General features: G+C 42.5%; 1 protein-coding gene across 1 annotated transcript in view; it reads left to right on the top strand.

Annotated features, from left to right (window-relative positions):
• Window positions 1–20,000, top strand: part of LOC145417207 (CD151 antigen-like) — a 51,509-nt gene that overhangs the window by 25,468 nt on the left and 6,041 nt on the right. The gene's annotated exons all lie outside the window — the stretch shown is intronic.

Here is a 20,000-nt window from a genome sequence, read left to right as displayed (position 1 = left end):
AGGAGGAGAGAGGGAGGAGAGAAGCGGAGGAAAGAAAGGAGAGAGACTGAAAGGGAGAGAGGGGAGGGGAGAGGAAAGAAGAGGGGAAGTGAGAGAGACGGGAAAAAAAGAGGACAAGATTATGGTATTAGTTGGAGGTAGTTTGCATAGGTGTAGTAATTGGATGGTTTGAGAGAGAGAGAGAGAGAGAGAGAGAGAGAGAGAGGAATTTCTTGACGTTCTCCTTTATACAAAAATCTCCGTAATACCAACATTATTTTTCCTTCAATAAACTATAATATTGAGAATTAGAGCAGAGATAAACCACTTAGAATACGAGGTTAAGGATGTACACTGAGAATAAACCACTTAGAATACGAGGTTAAGGATGTACACTGAGAATAAACCAGTTAGAATACGAGGTTGAGGATGTACACTGAGAATAAACCACTTAGAATACGAGGTTAAGGATGTACACCGAGAATAAACCACTTAGAATACGAGGTTAAGGATGTAGACTGAGAATAAACCACTTAGAGTACGAGGTTAAGGACGTAGACTAAAAATAAACCACTTAAAATACGAGGTTGAGGATGTAGACTGAGAATAAACCACTTAAAATACGAGGTTAAGGATGTAGACTGAGAATAAACCACTTAGAATATTACCCTAAGAGGAAATGATAGGGAGGAGGTCAGAAGGTTGAGGGGAAATGAATGCAAAGTCAGGTAAAGGTGCGGTACATCTCACCTGGTCATTACCTGGGGGAGATGCAATTAAGGTGAAATGTATGGACCCCCCTCCCAAGACACTACATCAGGTGTGCGAAGGGTCAGGTGAAGCTTAATTACAGGTGGATAGAGCTACAGGTGTCTAATTAAGGTGTAAAGGTGTACAGAGAGGAGGTAGACTAATTAGAAAGGTGCAATTAAGGTGAAATGTATGGATCCCCCTCCCAAGACACTACATCAGGTGTGCGAAGGGTCAGGTGAGGCTTGATTGCAGGTGGATAGAGCTACAGGTGTTTAATTAAGGTGCAAAGGTGTATAGAGGGCAGGTAGACTGATTGTAAAGATGCAATTAAGGTGAACTCTATGACCCCCCACCCAATAAACACTATATCAGGTGTGCGAAGGGTCAGGTGAAGCTTAATTACAGGTGGATAGAGCTACAGGTGTCTAATTAAGGTGTAAAGGTGTACAGAGAAGAGGTAGACTAATTAGAAAGGTGCAATAAAGTGAACTCTATGACCCCCTCCCCCTCTATCAGGTGTGCGAAGGGTCAGGTGAAGCTTGATTGCAGGTGGATAGAGCTTACAGGTGTTTAATTAAGGTGCAAAGGTGTATAGAGGGCAGGTAGACTGATTGTAAAGATGCAATTAAGGTGAAATGTATGGACCCCCCTCCCAAGACACTACATCAGGTGTGCGAAGGGTCAGGTGAGGCTTGATTGCAGGTGGATAGAGCTTACAGGTGTTTAATTAAGGTGTAAAGGTGTACAGAGAGAAGGTAAACTAATTATAAAGGTGCAAAGGTGTATGGAGAGCAGGTGGACGAAGGGATGTCTGTCTGTCTGTCTCTCTCTCTCAAAAAAAAAATAATAATAATAAAATATAAATAAAATTAATAAATAAGAGCAGTCATGGGGCGGTATTCTAGTATCGTTAAGACACTCCCTAACACCTAGTCCTTACCGATTTATTCCTGATTCTACTCCTTTATTCTTGTGTCATTCATCCCACCTATGTCTATCTATCTATCTATCTATTGCCAGACGCCTCAATCCCGTTTGGGGTGGTCACAAACAAATCGCCTCCAAGTCGCCCTGTCCCCCGCCATTTCACTGCCCACCTATGTCGATACTGAAAAGATCTAAGAATCAAACCTAGGGATATTAATGAGTAGTTTGGAAAATAAATCGGTAAGGAAGAGGTGTTAGGGAGCCTCCTTACCCGACGAGACTTATCTTCCCAAAATTGAATCCCATCCTTCTTGCATGACCCTTAACCTCTCCACACTTAACCATGCTCTGTGACCTCGGACTGTACTTAAAATCGTATCCTTTCCTTCTTGCCTGATCATCAACCCGTCCCAAAAATTCGGTGAATCGAAAAAAAAAAAAAAAAGAAAGGTCATATTAACCTTCCTGTTTGACCCTTAGTTCTAAAGAAAAAGAAAAGGATAATTTTCTTTGGATGACCCTCAACCACTCCACCACGTCGGGAGAAAATAGAAACCAAAACTCATTACTGTTATTATTGCTATTATTATTATCATTATTATTATTTTAGCAAGCACACACGGGTTGAACTTTGACCTTTGCCATGTGACCTTCACCTTAGATTGCTTGTTATAAAAATTTAATCACTACTACATCCTTGGGTGACCCTCAACCTTTCCCTCTTTGATATAAGCTGGATAAATACTGAATACGTTCATCTTGATGGGTGAACGTGTGACCCAACCCAGCGATCGTGACCCCTGACCTATTATTCCCGAGAGAGAGAGAGAGAGAGAGAGAGAGAGAGAGAGAGAGAGAGAGAGAGAGAGAGAGAGAGAATGGCAATAAAGGCGACGAGATTATTAGATCTAGAGGAAAATCGCCCCAGTGCGTCCCATATCCACTGTGTATCGCGAAAACAATGCCATTCTCTCTCTCTCTCTCTCTCTCTCTCACACACACACACACACACACACACACACACACACTTATATATACTGGAACACATTTAAGCATATTCTCTCTCTCTCTCTCTCTCTCTCTCTCTCTCTCTCTCTCTCTCTCTCTCTCTCTCAGGGCCGATTATGGCAGTTGTGTTTGTGATAAAGGTGGTAGCTCCCAGGTGTGTGTGTGTGTGTGTGTGTGTGTGTGTGTGTGTGTGTGTGTGTGTGTGTGTGTGTGTGTGTGTGTGTGTGAGAGAGAGAGAGAGAGAGAGAGAGAGAGAGAGAGAGCAAAGCACCTCTTAACCACACTACTAATACTCCCCTAAACACACACACACACACACACACACACACACACACACACACACACACACACACAGACGCGAACAATAGGCTTAGTATACAAACTCATTAAGCCCTTATCAAACTAAGCTCAATTCACAGTGCCCAGGTGTGTGTGTGTGTGTGTGTGTGTGTGTGTGTGTGTGTGTGTGTGTGTGTGTGTGTGTGTGTGTGTGTGTGCAGAGGGGGTGAAGAGGTGCCTCGTTATATTGGCAGAGAGATTTGATAAGAGTAGGCAGGGGAATTGATAAGGATGTGTGTGTGTGTGTGTGTGTGTGTGTGTGTGTGTGTGTGTGTGTGTGTGTGTGTGTGTGTGTGTGTGTGTGTGTGTGTGTGTGTGTGTGTGTGTGTGTGTGTGTGTGTGTGTGTGTGTGTGTGTGTGTGTAGAGAACGCTAAGATAAGGCTGATAGTGTTGGCACAGGGGAATGATACTAACAGGGAGTTGGCAATACTATCTAGGAATGTGACAAGGATAGCACTGTGGTGTGTATCTCTCAGTATTGGTATATATGCGTATGGAACTGAATACTATACTCCTTTCACCTTAACTTGGCCCAGATTTTCGTCCTTTTGCGGCTTATTTCATGTAGCTCAGTGGCGGTATTGTAACTCTGAGTTCAAGATAGGTGGCAATTTTAGGCCAGGTTAGTGATATGGTTACTACCCAGCGTTGTAAAAGGCTTCCTTGTAGAGTTACCCGCGAGAGTGCTACATCGGGTGAGTGGATGGTAGGTGCCGGTAGTACAAAACACTGACCTCAAATTAAAAACACACTCATTCCAAAGACATACAAAAAAACACAAAGCTAAAGAATAAGGCAGAGAGAGAGAGAGACACACACACACACACACACACACACACACACACACACACACACACACATCCTTCCATTACACCAACAGTATCAAGTAATGAGAGAATGACACTTCATTAAATACAGATTACGTACACGGAACTTACACACACACACACACACACACACACACACACACACACATACTTGCATACTTTCGTTATTTCTATCTTGTTCTGTATTTCTCTTCCTACTTACATAAATACTAACCTACCTACCTACCCACCCACCTACCTACCTACCTACCTACCTACATACATACATACCCACAGCCTACCTACCTACCTATCTTCCAACCTACCTACCTACCTACCTACCTACCCACATATCCACAATCTACCTACCTACCTACCTATCTTCCAACCTACCTACCTACCTACCCACATATCCACAATCTACCTACCTACCTACCTACCTGCCCATCGCAATTGCAAACACAGCATCAAGCGGATTCCCAACACCTTTTCCTAAGCGATTTATTTTTACGTATTAAATCTTGACCTTCTCTTTGTTATTGTATATTGTTGTTACACACACACACACACACACACACACACACACACACACACACACACACACACTGAGCTACGTGAAATAAGCTGCAAAAGGACGAAAATCTGGGCCAAGTTGAGGTGAAAGGAGCATAGGCGAGAGAGAGAGAGAGAGAGAGAGAGAGAGAGAGAGAGAGAGAGAGAGAGAGAGAGTAGCTGGCTTGAAAAATACCACAACCATTCCTACCACAATTTGCCACCAAGATTTCATTGCTGCCGTTATTGCTACCACATCTACCACATTCACCGCAATTGCATACCTGTCCCACACCTCCAATTACTACCACACACACGCGTACATGCATACATACACGCGCACGTACATACATATATACATACATACACAGTTTCCCTTTCTCCCTGTCCTCTCTCTCTCTCTCTCTCTCTCTCTCTCTCTCCACACACACACACACACACACACACACACACACACACACACACACACGTTATCACAGAAGAGCATGAATGTTCAGTAATGGTACCAAGCGCACGCACGCAATCCTACACACACACACACACACACACACACACACACACACACACACACACACACACAGAGCAATTCAGGACTAGACACTCTCTTCCGAGGCTCATCAATCCTTTATATCACACCTTCACCTGTCACCACTTCTGCACCAACACCCACCGTCCATACTGAATATATATCAGGGCTGTCCCATGCAGGGCTGGTGTAATGGTATTAGCGGGGGTATTTTTATGGTATATGGGTGGATGGTAGTAGTAGTATAGTAGTAGTAGTAGTAGTATAGTGGTAGTGTAGTGGTAGTAGTAGTAGCAGTATAGTGGTAGTGTAGTGGTAGTAGTAGTAGTAGTGGCCTAGTAACAGCAGCAGCAGCAGTAGTAGTAGTAGTAGTATTTGTAGTAGTAGTAGTAGTAGTAATAGTAGTAGTAGTAGCAGCAGTATGGTGGAAGTAATAGTAGTATAGTGGTGGTGGTGGTGGTAGTAATAGTAGTAGTAGTAGGCATCCCTCTCTAGCAATCTCAAATCTCTACTCAGTATTGATCTCAAGTCCTCTCAAACCGCAGTCCACCACCGTTACCACTGAGCCACCACCCCCTCCCCCAGCACTGAACCCTTAGCTACTTACGTTAAATATTTTAGTACCGGATCGTTACTCTGAGGACGGCTCTCTCTCTCTTTCTCTCTCTCTCTCTCTTTTCCTATCTACTTCTCTCCTCCTTTTCTGTCTGTCTGTCTGTCTGTCTGTCTCTCTCTCTCTCTCTCTCTCTCTGTTTATCCTCACTCAATGTCTCTTTAATCTTTCCCTCTCTCTTTTTTTCAGAGAGAGAGAGAGAGAGAGAGAGAGAGAGAACTAAAAATTTGGACAGAAAAACATGGTGATCAATTAAACTAACAGACTACCACAACTACCACTATCACTACCACAACTACCACTATTACTACCACAACTACCACTATTACTACCACAACTACCACTATTACTACCACAACTACCACTATCACTACCACAACTACCACTATCACTACCACAACTACCACTATTACTACCACAACTACCACTATCACTACCACAACTACCACTATCACTACCACAACTACCACTATCACTACCACAACTACCACTATTACTACCACAACTACCACTATCACTACCACAACTACCACTATTACTACCACAACTACCACTATTACTACCACAACTACCACTATCACTACCACAACTACCACTATTACTACCACAACTACCACCATTTCTACCACAACTACCACTATCACTACCACAACTACCACTAATACTACCACAACTACCACTATCACTACCACAACTACCACTAATACTACCACAACTACCACTATTACTACCACAACTACCACCATTTCTACCACAACTACCACTATCACTACCACAACTACCACAATTACTACCACCACTACCACAATTACTACCACCACTACCACAATTACTACCACAACTACAAGCATCAGATAACAAGTTCACAAATAACAACATATTCATAGCTACTGCCAGTGTTAGTGCCAGTACAATAACAACTACTGCTACTACTACCACTACTACTACTACTACTATTGCTATTATTATTATTATTATTATTATTATCATTATAACTATTATCATTATTATTATTATTATTATTATTTTCATATTACTACTACTACTACCACCACAACCACCACCCTACCACACACCACCTTACTGTCCTATCAACTGCTACCAGAGATCATGACGGAGGGAATTTGTATGAGAGAGAGAGAGAGAGAGAGAGAGAGAGAGAGAGAGTCGTGTGGGGAGAGACATATAAGACAGAGCGTAATATTGGCACAAAATCGTATCCTAGCTTTTGCACGCGACTGTACCTCTCCAGGGCTTATTCCAGGGATGCCTATTTCCAGCTGAGCATGCCACTTAGAATGAGGCAGGAGGCGAAGGGCGAGGATGAGAATGATGGTGCTTGATATGTGTGTGGTTATGACGCTTTGCACTCTCTCTCTCTCTCTCTCTCTCTCTCTCTCTCTCTCACTTCAATTTTTTCCTCCCCTTTCATTATTTTCTCTCCAAACTCCCTCCTCTATTTTTTTCCTCTCTCTCAATTTTCTAGCTCACTTTTTCTCCATTACTTCTCTCTCTCTCTCTCTCTCTCTCTCTCTCTCTCTCTCTCTCTCTCGTACATGGCCAAAAAGATAGATTTTCTCTCTTTCTAGAAGGGGTTAAAATCTAGCTTTCTTTCTCCCTAACACCTTTTACTAAGCGATTTATTTTGATTATGACACCTTACTGTCCTCTTCTGTGTCACGTAAATCCTTCCAATATCGCCATACTCTGCATAAATGACGTACAAAAGGGTATTAACCAGCCATATCCAAAAATAAATAGCTAAGGAAGAGGTGTTAGGGAGCCATTCTTTACAGCCTTCAATATTCCCACTGCCTCATCCACGCCCACACCAGCAGACTGTGCCAGCGTTATCAGTGTCTATCCTAAATCACTTCATTACTTTCCTATTCCTTCTGCTACTCCCACGCCCACACCAGGAGACTGAGCCAGCGTTAGTTATGTCCTGTATCACTTATTCACTTCGTAGCCCCACATCCACGCCCACACCCGCAGACTGGACCAGCGTTATCTGCCTATCCTGCATCATTCACTCACTTCATTTCACCTGTCACACCTGCGCCCATACTGGCAGACTGAGCCACAACAGGTGAGGTTCCAATGAGGGGCTATTTCCGTATCACCCTGAGTAGCAATTACCTCCACGGGGTCAAAGGCTTAAGGCAATTACCGTTTTTTAAGTGCCAATTAAGGGGTAACTACAATAATTTTCTCCTATTTGCAAGTGCTCAGAAAAGAACACTACAGTTACTATGTTTGGCTGAAGACATGAGTGGGTAATGGGTTAAGGAGAGTTGTTTATATGCATGGGCTCTCTAATTATATCTATCTATATTTCTATCTATCTATCTGTCTATCTATCCATCTATCTATCTGCCTATTTATTTATCATTACCAACACTACATTTGGCTGGAGACATGAGTGAGTAATGGGTTATGGAGGGTGTTGTGTATATGCATGAGCTCTGTAATTTTATCTATCAATCTCTCTCTCTCTCTCTCTCTCTTTCTATCTATCTATCTATCTCCATCTATCTATCGGTGTTGAAATCATTGCCGCTTCGTGGATATCGTCTGCTACTGTGACAAAAAACAAAAGAGTGACTGATGTAGACGTGGAAGAGACAGTATGGAGAATTTTCACACATTCATTCAATTTTTCTGCTATAGAGGAGAGTGTGACGTGGTTAGGAGGCTTTAACATTCATTATTATTTATATATATGATGGTTAAGTCGCTGGAAATATATCGTTTGAGGTTAATACACTTCTTTTTAACAAGGAAGAGTACGTAGTGGACTCGTGTTGACTTGTACCGGGTTGGCAGTATCGTTGCTACTTTATCATGTGGCAAATTATTCACAAGACCAAACACTTCATACATACTTGAAAGTGTACAGGGATAGTAGAGGCAATTCTCGCTGTGAATCGCGTGTACCTGAACTATGAACGAATTTGGCGTAGTGTGAGAGCCAGATTGACGTGAAGGAGTAGATGAAATAAGTAGTATAGTCAGTATGTGGTATCTGTATATACTTTTATGGTGTAGTGATGGACTGACGAGAAGAGTGTATGTGAGTGAGGTGGAGAGGGGGAGAGGGAGGGAGAGGCCATAGATGAGATGGAAGGATGTAGTGGAGAGGAATATGAGAGAGGGGTGTGTGCTGGAAGCAGGGCAGTGAAATGGTAGGGGACAGGGCGACAAGGAGGCGATTTATTTGTGGCCACCCCTTACGAGATTAAGGCGTCTGACGATAGATAGATAGAAAGATAGTCTGCTTTATTTAAGAGGAACATGTGGAGTGACATGGAGAGACAGACTGACAGATGAGGAAGTGAAGGAACGTTGTGGTGTGGATGAGGATGTGATAGGAAGCGTTAGGAGAAACACACTGAGGTGGTTTGGCCATGTGGAAAAGATGGAGAGTGAGAGACTAACAAGGAGAGTGTATGTGAGTGAGGTGGAGGCCAAGGATGAGATGAAGGCATGGATGGGAGAGGTATATGAGAGAGGGGTGTGAGCTCGGAGCAGGGCAGTGAAATGACGGGGAACAGGGCGACAAGGAAGCGACTATGTTTGTGGCCACCCCTTACGAGATTAAGGCGTCTGGCAATAGATATAGATACACAGATAGTCTGCGTAACTAAGCATACCAGATAGCTATATACTTAAGCTCAGAATTTGAACATACGCATGGTTATATTATAGCTACTGGATATTTTCTAGACAAGGATATATTCTCAATCTACCTTTATAAGTATACCTGTCAGTGCTTACAAATTACAGGTGATGGATTAATGAATATATGGCATACCCGTATATTCTAGTTATGTTATACCTTATGTATTTTTAAAACGGGGTATGCTCAGGTTTGTATAGGCTCCATCCGTCATAGAATACGGGTGATGATGATGATAATAATAATAATAATAACAATAATAATAATAACGGTACTGCCACTACTACTACTACTACTAGTGTGTGTGTGTGTGTGTGTGTGTGTGTGTGTGTGTGTGTGTGTGTGTGTGTGTGTGTGAGATGTTTATTGCATGTTTATAGGCGCTTGCTGATGTGTTTGTGTTGTGTGATAAATGTTGCGTGTGTGTGTGTGTGTGTGTGTGTGTGTGTGTGTGTGTGTGTGTGTGTGTGTGTGTGTGTGTGTGTGTGTGTGTGTGTGTGTGTAGACGAATAATAAAAATATCTAATAGGGAATAAGTGTGTGTGTATGGGAATGTGTATATATGTATGTAAGTATATATATGTGTACTAGCAGGGGTACCCGGCGTTGCCCAGGACAAAAAAGGCGAACACTAATCCTATTTCTTCTAGTTCAATCATTCCCTCTACTCCAGAAAGACCATGTACAGTCAGTCATAAAAGTTGTACCCATTCCCCAGCCAGCCCCTCGCTTTTTGACTAAGACTGTAAACCGTGATGCCTCAGATGATTCAGAGGGGTGGAGTGAAGGGGAGTGGAGTGAAGAAAGGTGGAGTGAAGGGGGTGGAGTGAAGAGGAGTGGAGTGAAGAAGGATGGAGTGAAGAGGGATGGAGTGAAGAGGGGTGGAGTGAAGGGGGGTGGCGTGAAGAGGGGTGGAGTGAAGAGGGGTGGTGTGAAGAGGAAGGAACCGAATGTCGAAGCAGGCAACCAGAAGTATAGGATCTGAACTTCCTTGGGCTAAAAAGTGCAATGGGGAAGGAGATGCAATGGAGTGTGTTTTGCAATGCCTAAAGTTTGCATGCACGCCAAACTGTCATTCATGCAACACATATATACCTTCTCCTTCCACAGCATCGATAGCAGCATAACATTACATCTTGCCACACAACAGCGAACACCATACAATATAGTCTACACCACACACCACAGCACCTATCACACATAACACAGTACACCATCCATACCTTGCAAAACACATGACACACACCAAAAAACACCCCACACATCAAAGTACATTACACAACACCCAGCCAAAACCAAAGTGAACCCTGCCACATCTTACGCATGACGAAACACACACACACACACACACACACACACACACACACACACACACACACACACACCATGCACACCACCACGCCATACCACACCACCACGCCAAATCACACCACATCACAATAAACACACCGCATGCGTCAAACCATACCACAAAAAATCTTTCTTTACTACAAAACACACACCAGATCACACCACTCTACAGACAAAGACACACACTCACACACACTATATCACACCACACCACTAAACGCAAAACTGAGACAGCAAGCACTCCACACCACACCAAAGCACACCACACCACACACATCACACCACCACATTGAATACACCGAATAACACATACTTCACCTTTCATACCACATCACACCACGCACCATGTATCACACACACACACACACACACACACACACACACACACACACACACACACGTTCTGCATCGAAAAAAGGAGTGACCAAATCATTTCTTCACTTAATGGATGGATGCGGATATTAAATCTTAGGCGGTGCTTCTTACCCAAGGATAAAAAAAAACTAGCCTATAGCCTGGGTTACATAGATCAACCCCAAGATTACAAATAAAAATGAAAGAATAACATATGGCATTAAATAAAAGTAAGTTGCGGCCTAAGGGAAAGACATACACTAAGTCTTCCATGTTTAGCAGTTAGTATAATATCGGATCTACATATATTTTTTACTGACGCAGCATAGTACTTGCAACTGTATTATAAGACTATGTTTGTTTGTTTATACAGTGTTTTTACGTCGATACCTAATACTGTATATTCTACATCTGATGTCGTGGCTTCTTCACAGAGTAGAAGAAACATGGTTAACAAGAAGCGGTGCCGGGCACGGCAAACCCGTCCCCAGCAATCATTTTAGTACTAACGTATAAACACAACAGGATATCCAGTCAAAGATGTCACATATCAAATTTGGAATAAATCGGGTGAAAATTAACGATTTTATGCCCATCTGAAATTTTAGGCCCGACCCACCTGACACTGACCCCCCTACCGCTGGGTGACCCGCCTGATGTAATGAGGCATGTTATAGGACCCACCTGACACTGACCCCCCTACCGCTAACTGGGGGGTGACCCCCCTGATGTAATGAGGCATGTTATAGGACCCACCTGACACTGACTCCCCTACCGCTAACTGGGGGTGACCCCCCTGATGTAATGAGGCATGTTATAGGACCCACCTGACACTGACTCCCCTACCGCTAACTGGGGGTGACCCCCCTGATGTAATGAGGCATGTTATAGGACCCACCTGACACTGACCCCCCTACCGCTAACTGGGGGTGACCCCCCTGATGTAATGAGGCATGTTATAGGACCCACCTGACACTGACCCCCCTACCGCTAACTGGGGGGTGACCCCCCTGATGTAATGAGGCATGTTATAGGATGCAGATTTGAAAGATGCACCTTTAGGTTTGGGTTTCATGTCGATAGGACGAAAGAACTACGGTATTTTTTGCCGGTATTTTTTATTTCTTATTTTTTCCTTACAGCCTGCGCCTTGATCCAGTTTGGCCCAAAATTTAATCAGGTGATCAGAAGATCATAGCCCATCATCCCTGTAATTTTAGTCAAAATCGCACCAGCAGGTTTCGCATAAAGTTGTTACCAGACAGAGAGACAGACAAACAAACAGACAAAGCGAGTGAAAACAATACCCGTCCCCTCGCCCCTCTGGGGCAAGGACGGGTAATAAATTCTTGCTTTAACTGACTTCACAGAAATTGCTGTCCTTCATAATGGAGATAATTATGAATATACAGTGTGCCTCTATTCGTAACAGTGCCATTCCAGACCCTACGTATTTTGTGCATGACCTATCACTTTTGACGGGAACCGTATAATTAGGATATATTTAGGAACCTTCGTTGTGACGCCATTTTCTTACCACCATAAATGACTGTGCCCACGCTGCAAGAGAAACTAAATTGATGATGGCTTTTAAGCAATCTCCATTACAACTTCAATTCCACAAGACTTCTTTTGGCTGAATAAATAGCTTGTCAGTAGTAAGAATATAACAAGGACCACCGATGGCAAGGAGTTAATTGGCCAGGTAAAAGGTATAATATAAATGCAACTGAGAATGTGTGGGCCATGATGGATATGAGATAAAAAGGCCCTTGACAAGACTGATAACTTTACAACAGACGAATGGGATGCCTTTGCCGCCCTTCCCAGCTACTACCAGTGCTTGTGGGATAAATGCAGTGTAGATACAATTAGATCATAAAATAGGTCTTGGAGTATGCATTAGACCAAGAATATCTACACTGACCCCATTGACCGTACTCAGCAAGGACTTATATTTGCAACAACTACACCCTGTTCTGCCCTAGCTTGCCCTAGATTGTTAGTACCGGTACTTGTGGCGTCTGTGACATTTCAGCCAATAATACTCAAAGGATCTGTAAATTATTAAAGATTTACATAGCATAACATATATTCTTCAGCCTCACCGTTATCGTTTCTAACCCCACCTTTATCATCACACTGATTTTGTCAATAGGTGAGATGGATTTGCTTAGACACACACAGCTACTATTGATTCCAGTATGTTATTGTAATCTTCCTTCTCCCCAAATTAAGAACTGATTTAGATATTATTATTTTTTAATTGATGGTGTAGACTAATGCATACTGTATAACTGGGCTACTGAATTTTTTAAATAGGGCTGTATTTGCTGAAATTTAATGTATTCATGTAGGTAAACAAAGCATTTTCAATTACAGTCTGATTCCCGCCCGTTTGCGGCTTAGGTGTGGCCCACATCTGTGGACAATGGTGCCACGTTTCCCCAACTTGCAATGTGAAACGGAAGCTGTTTATGTACAAGGCATCACAAATTCGATAAATTCAGATGAATAAAACTTACACTTGTGTATTTTGATGGATGAATCAACAGTAATCTTATTATGCATAAAATATTTATACAGTAACACAGAAACATGGCATACATATTGTACAATGTTGCTAAAAGAAATAGCAGTCACTTTTAATGTTTTTTAGCGTAGTTTTAGGGTGGTTAATAATATTACAGTTATGGATATAATAGAATGAGCCTGAAAAAAGAAGAAATATGCCAATATCCAAAGTAAAAGAAATAATTCATATAATTCTTGTGAGTGGCAGCACTGACAGATAGCTTCCCTACAGAGAGAGAGAGAGAGAGAGAGAGAGAGGGGCAGGAGAGGGGCATGCATTGAATGCATTGTCGGCATCACTAAATATAACAAAACCAAATTAACAAATGAAAGCACAATTATAAATAACTTATAAAAGAATCAAAAGTACTCAGGGTAGCTCACATTTCCCGCCAGGAGAGAGAGAGAGAGAGAGAGAGAGAGAGAGAGAGAGAGAGAGGTCTGTCACTGCCTTCTTTGTATTCATTTGTTCCTTTGTACATACTACACACACTGATATACATTGTTCCTATTGATGCACATATATCTATACACGTAATTTCTCTCTCTCTCTCTCTCTCTCTCTCTTCTAATACTGACCACGTGGTAGGTGAATCCAGCCCCCCCTTCCCCTTCCTTCCCTTCTTAATCCCTCCTGGGTGTCTCAGGTCAAATCCCCCTTCACACTTCCGCTCCCCCCTGGACCACCACCCCAACAAACCCACATCCACACTCCCACCCACACCTACACCCACACCCCACTACGTCGGGGTGTATGAATCAGTAACGTAACAAACCTCTCAGCAGACAGTAACTTTGACACTCCATCTACTACTAAATATAACAAAACCAAATTAACAGATGAAAGCACAATTATAAATAACTTATAAAAGAATCAAAAGTACTCAGGGTGGCTCACATTTCCCGCCAGGAGAGAGAGAGAGAGAGAAAGAGAGAGAGAGAGATAACGGTATAGAAAACGTGGCAACACTGTACACAGGTGCGGGCCACACCACAGCCGCAAACGTGCGCGAGTCCTACTATAGGTACAAATATCAAAAATCAATGTCATTTTTCAAAAACGTATCACGAACTTCTGCTACTTCTGTGTCATGGAAGATTACTAATTAATTTGAGTTTCTATCTATTTATTGCCAGACGCAGTAATCCCGTAAGGGGTGACCACAAAAAAATCGCCTCCATGTCGCCCTGTCCCCCACCATTTCACTGCCCTGCTCCCAGCTCACACCCCCCTCTCTCATATACCCGAGTTTCAAGGAATAATATATGTACAGTCCCTTGCAGCACTGATATACTTGTCAAAACATCGCCAAATTTTGCCAGTTAACTTCCTTCATTATATAGCTTGTCATGTGTAATTATTTCTTCTGTTCATTGTTTAACTGAAGAACTATGGTCATAAACTTTGTCCCAGATTTGGTATGTCAATGATAAAGGGGGCGGGACATTTAAAAATCCGGTGGTGACTGTAAATCCCAGCTGATGAGGATTTAAACTGCTACCCAATTTCATGTCATGTTTTAACACATCCTAACCAGAAGTTTAACCTAACTGAACCCAACCTGACCCATCTTACCCTAACTCAGCCTATTCCTACTAAATCCAGCTGGTATTTCATTAGTTAATGGGAAGTAAATGTTATGCAGACTCTGGTGAAGAATACCAGGAGTAGCTTCTGCTTGACATTAATGCTTCTGACCTGGAGGCAGATGGAGTGATGAGGATCAGTGGCCAGCGTCAGCACTACAGCCAAATGAATTGTTCCTGGATATTGCCATGAGCATTGACACTGAAGAAGAGTCACAACTCCTTCTTATCCTATGAATTTCTTGATTATATCATTAGTAACTGCCACAGGTTTGCCACTGACTGACATAAATTTCTTTTGTGTCTCAAGTGTAAGTGCTTCCAAAACATCATCACTCACATTAGCCCTACAATACTCAACAGGGGAATGCACAGTGGGTTGCGATCCTGGCTGGCTACTCAGTGAACCATTTACAGGAAAACTCCTTCTAAAATTAACATTTCTAACAAATAAATGGGGCCAGTTAGTAGATCGCAGTGTGGTATTATACGCGGCTTCTTCAGAGTTGCTGGTAGATACAGTGTTGTGGTCTGGTGGCCATCTTCCTGGAGTTGTGACTCTTCTTCAGTGTCAGTGCTCATGGGAATATCCATGAACAATTCATTTGGCTGTAGTGTTGACCCTGGCCACTGGTCCTCATCATCCCATCTCCCTCCAGGTCAGAAGTATTAATGTCAAGCAGAAACTGCTGCTGGTATTCTTCAACAGAGTCGGCAAAACATTTACTTCCCATTAACTAATGAAATACCAGTTGGATTTAGTAGGGATAGGTTGAGTTAGGTTAAGATGGGTCAAGTTGGGTTCAGTTGTTAAATTTTTTGGTTGTGTTAAAACACGACATGAAATTAGGTAGGAGTTTAAATCCTCATCACCTGGGATTTACATCCACCAGCTGAGCTTTAAATGACCCCTGCCCTTTCAAGAGCTACACTTCACTGTTGTTGAAATGATATACTTAGGATTTTTATTATTCCTCTTTATCAATTACCCTAAAACACAACTTCCATGCATTCAATAAGTCTGCCAGACCTGTGGACAACAACTACTGGTGAAAACATCTAGTTCTGATCAGCTACGTTAAATAATTAAATGGCAGGCAACGACAGTGACAAAATTGGTATATCACAAATACCTGTCTCTTCAATGCATTCACTGAAATTTCCAGTTTTACCCAGTCTGTCCGTCCTTTAACTCTATTACAACAGGTCTATAATAATCAATACTTTAAGCACTTGAAAATGTAAACAAAATAGCGTGTAACTTACCCAGGACTCGAGAATTTAGGTGTTATGCAGCACCTTCCCGGCATGGACACTCCTGCTACCGCCGCCATGATGTAAACACAGCGCTTAGTTAAAGAATCTGATGAATCAAAAACTAAAGAAAACACTGCTCAAAAGAGAATGGGTAACCACAGTAACTTTTTGTGCTGGGACATCAAAACGGATGTCTTAAACTTGACACAAATATACGAGTTTTAATTGATATATTGAAAAGTATTGGAGTAGATGGAAGACTTAAGAATTATATACATGCTATACTGGAATCAGACAGCGGCAGTAAGAGTGGAAGCAGGTCAGAGTGACTGGAAGAGGAATAAGATAGGGGTGCGTTCTATCTCCGGATCTCTCCTCCCTGTACAGCGACATGATAATGAGATCAGCTGAAGGACGAGAAGCATTTAATATTGGAGGACGAAATATGCACAATATAAAGTACGCAGATGATACGGTACTGATTGCTGACACTGAGGAGAAACTTCAAGATATTTTGACAGTGGGGAAGAAGACGAATGAAGAAAGAGGTCTGATAATTAATGTGGATAAAACGGAAGTGATGGTAGTTAGTAAGAAGGCACAAGTCCCTGGGTGCAGTGTATGAGTGAATGATAAGATGATTGAGCAGGTGAGAAGACTTTGCTACTTGGGAAGTTACTTTACGGAAGATGGTAGATGTAACGAATGAATTAAAAGAAAAATATTTGAAGCGAAGAAGGCATTTCAGAAGATGAGAAATACACTAAGTAACAGACACCTTTCAATACGAACAAGAAGAAGGGCAGTTAAAACGTTTGATCTGTGTTGTTATATGGATGTGAAGCTTGGACTATTAGTAAAAAGATGGAGATAAAGTTGAAAGCTTTTGAAATGTGGTGCTGGTGAAGGCTTTTGAAAATTCCTTGGACAGAGAGAATGTCAAATAAAGAAGTGCTAAGAATGGATATCAGATGAGAATTACTGGGCTTTTGAAAATTTCTTGGACAGAGAGAATATCAAATGAAGAAGTGCTAAGGAGAATGGATATCAGAAGAGAATTACTGGCACACGTGAGAGGAAGACAGATGAGATTTTTAGGACACGTAGTGAGAAGAGGAAAGATAGAGAACCTGAGTTTAACGGGAAGAGTCTCAGGTAGTAGGGCAAGAGGCAGGCAAAGTGAGAAGTATACAGTATGGATGGAATAGTAGGAACAGCGAGGGGAGGATGCACGGCTGGACAACTGCTGCAAATGACAGAAGACAGAGAGGCGTCACATTCGGCACGGCACTTTGGTTGGTAGATACGAGTTCAGGGCCGAAGCATGTCATTTCACCAAACAATGACATCATCATTCCATCTTTATGTATGTCCTCTTCTCACCCAAAAGTATCCAGAGTAGTTTGTTACTGGCATATTACGTTTTATGATAGTAAAAAATTACGAAATGTCTGTTTACATTTACAATTTCTTCTGTAATATATATAACGTAAGAATATGAACATGGAAGTGAAAAAGTTACTGCATGACATATTGTGATACCAACTCTAACGTATGGAAGTGAAGCTTGGACCTTGTTGGAGGGACACAAGTCAAGAGTGAGAGCAGTGGAAATCAGTTATTTGAGAGGAGCATGTGGAGTCACATGGAGAGAGAGACTGACAAATGAGGAAGTGAAGGAGCATTGTGGTGTGGATGTGGATGTGATGGGAAGCATTAGGAGAAACACACTGAGGTGGTTTGGCCATGTGGAGAGGATGGAAAGTGAGAAACTGGCGAGGAGAGTGAATGTGAGTGAGGTGGAAGGGGGGAGAGAGAGGGGAAGGCCAAGGATGAGATGGAGGGATGGAGTGGAGAGGTATACGAGAGACGGGCTGTGTGAGCTGCGAGCAGTGCAGTGAAATGGCGGGGGACGGTGACATGGAGGCGATTTGTTTGTGGCCACCCCTTACATGATTAAGGCGTCTGGCAACAGATAGATAAAAGAACATGATGAAGCCTTTAATGTTTTTTTTTTTTCACTATAATTAAAAATAGGACCAGTAAGAACAATTGCCTCGCTGTAAAGTGGGTAATTTTTCTATCCATCTATCTATTGCCAGGCGCCTCATTACTGGTGGGGTAACTCTACGACTTCCCTTAAGAGAATATGGCACTGATAAGGAAATGCATGGTTAGTATGTTTCAGTGTTAAAACAAAACAAAAATTGCAATCTATATACATATTTTTAAATTATTTTTGTACGGGCTAAGACTTCACTGCCACCAATACGATGTGATATGATGATGTTACTAACCAAAGCAAAATCATGAGTATTGTCACACTCGCGAATGCTACATTAGTCGACCAGGAAATGAAAAAAACATTAGAAACCGGGGTTGACTCCTACATAAGAGCTCAGGTCATCACTCGAACCACCTGAGCAGCAAGACCTACAGTGTTACCATACCAGGCATCGAGGGACTGCCAGGTGAGCGGCCACTTCTTTTATGAGTGACTAGTAGGGGTACCCGGCGTTGCCCGGGCCAAAAGAAAGGCGAACACTCTAATCTTATTTGTTGTAGTTCAGTCTTTCTTTCTACCCCACAAAGACCATGTACAGTAAGCAACAATAATCGTGTCGTGAAATTTGGTGAAAACATAAGCTAACGGGCTAAGCGTCTGGTACATTCCGCCGTCTGTCATACGGACGGTTCATAATGTTTCACGAGTTACATTTAATCTTCGGACAAAACAACGACACGACTACTGTTGCTCACTGTACCACTTATGCTTTTGAAGAGGGATTATAAGAGGTCCAGGAACTTTCTATTTCAGCTTTCGCAGACTAACGCACAGCACAGTATTTCTGCACACTTGTTTACTATTACCGGTGACCTCAAATGACCTCCGATCGGTGACCTCAAATGACCTCTGAAGTCACATAGCCTATGTCCGAAATGAAGGTCATGTGAGTCTCTATGCCAAAAACTGGGTTGCAGAGGTACCCGGCGTTGCCCGGGCCAAAAAGGCGAACACGGTACTGGCGACCTCAAACGACCCAGATCTGAATTTTGACCCCCCTAAAACCATCCTTGGGTCACCCTGATTCAGAATATATATGGGTCTGGTTTGGGTGACTGAAGGATATATAAACATTGCGACTCTCTCTCTCTCTCTCTCTAGATGTATGTATGTAAATGTGTACGTATATATGCATGTAAGTAAATATGTATGTATGTAAGCATGAGGGCAGCAAGAATGGATTACACATCAGAAAGAATGATAAGTTGCAATTAGAGTGACATATACAGCAATCCATTCCAGTCGTTCTCCCCCACCCTTCATCTCTCCCCCACACCCCCCTCAAGACCAAAGACACAAGCACCATAGGGGATTTACCTCCTTGAAGATGGGGATTTATTTCTTGATTTTTTACTTCGGGCGATTTAAGATTGCAAGAAGGATTGATTTGAGAGAGCTGGAAAGTGGATTTCTCTCTCTCTCTCTCTCTCTCTCTCTCCCCCACATCACACCTGCCTCATTAACCTCCACACCACAATGCCTTCTCAGACTATTATCCTTACTTACTGCCTACCTACCTGCCTACCTACGTACCTACCTACCTACCCTTTTACCTACCTACCTACCTGCCTAAATATACCTGCCTCAATTACCTTTATATAAAGATACCTTGCCTACTTCTTACCTACCT

The sequence above is a fragment of the Coenobita brevimanus genome, chromosome 109, assembly GCF_032717465.1.
Source record: "Coenobita brevimanus isolate Jiangsu-jjx chromosome 109, ASM3271746v2, whole genome shotgun sequence".
Lineage (NCBI taxonomy): Eukaryota > Metazoa > Arthropoda > Malacostraca > Decapoda > Coenobitidae > Coenobita > Coenobita brevimanus.
Note: the sequence above shows the minus strand (reverse complement) of the source record. Positions and strands in the feature narration are given on the sequence as shown.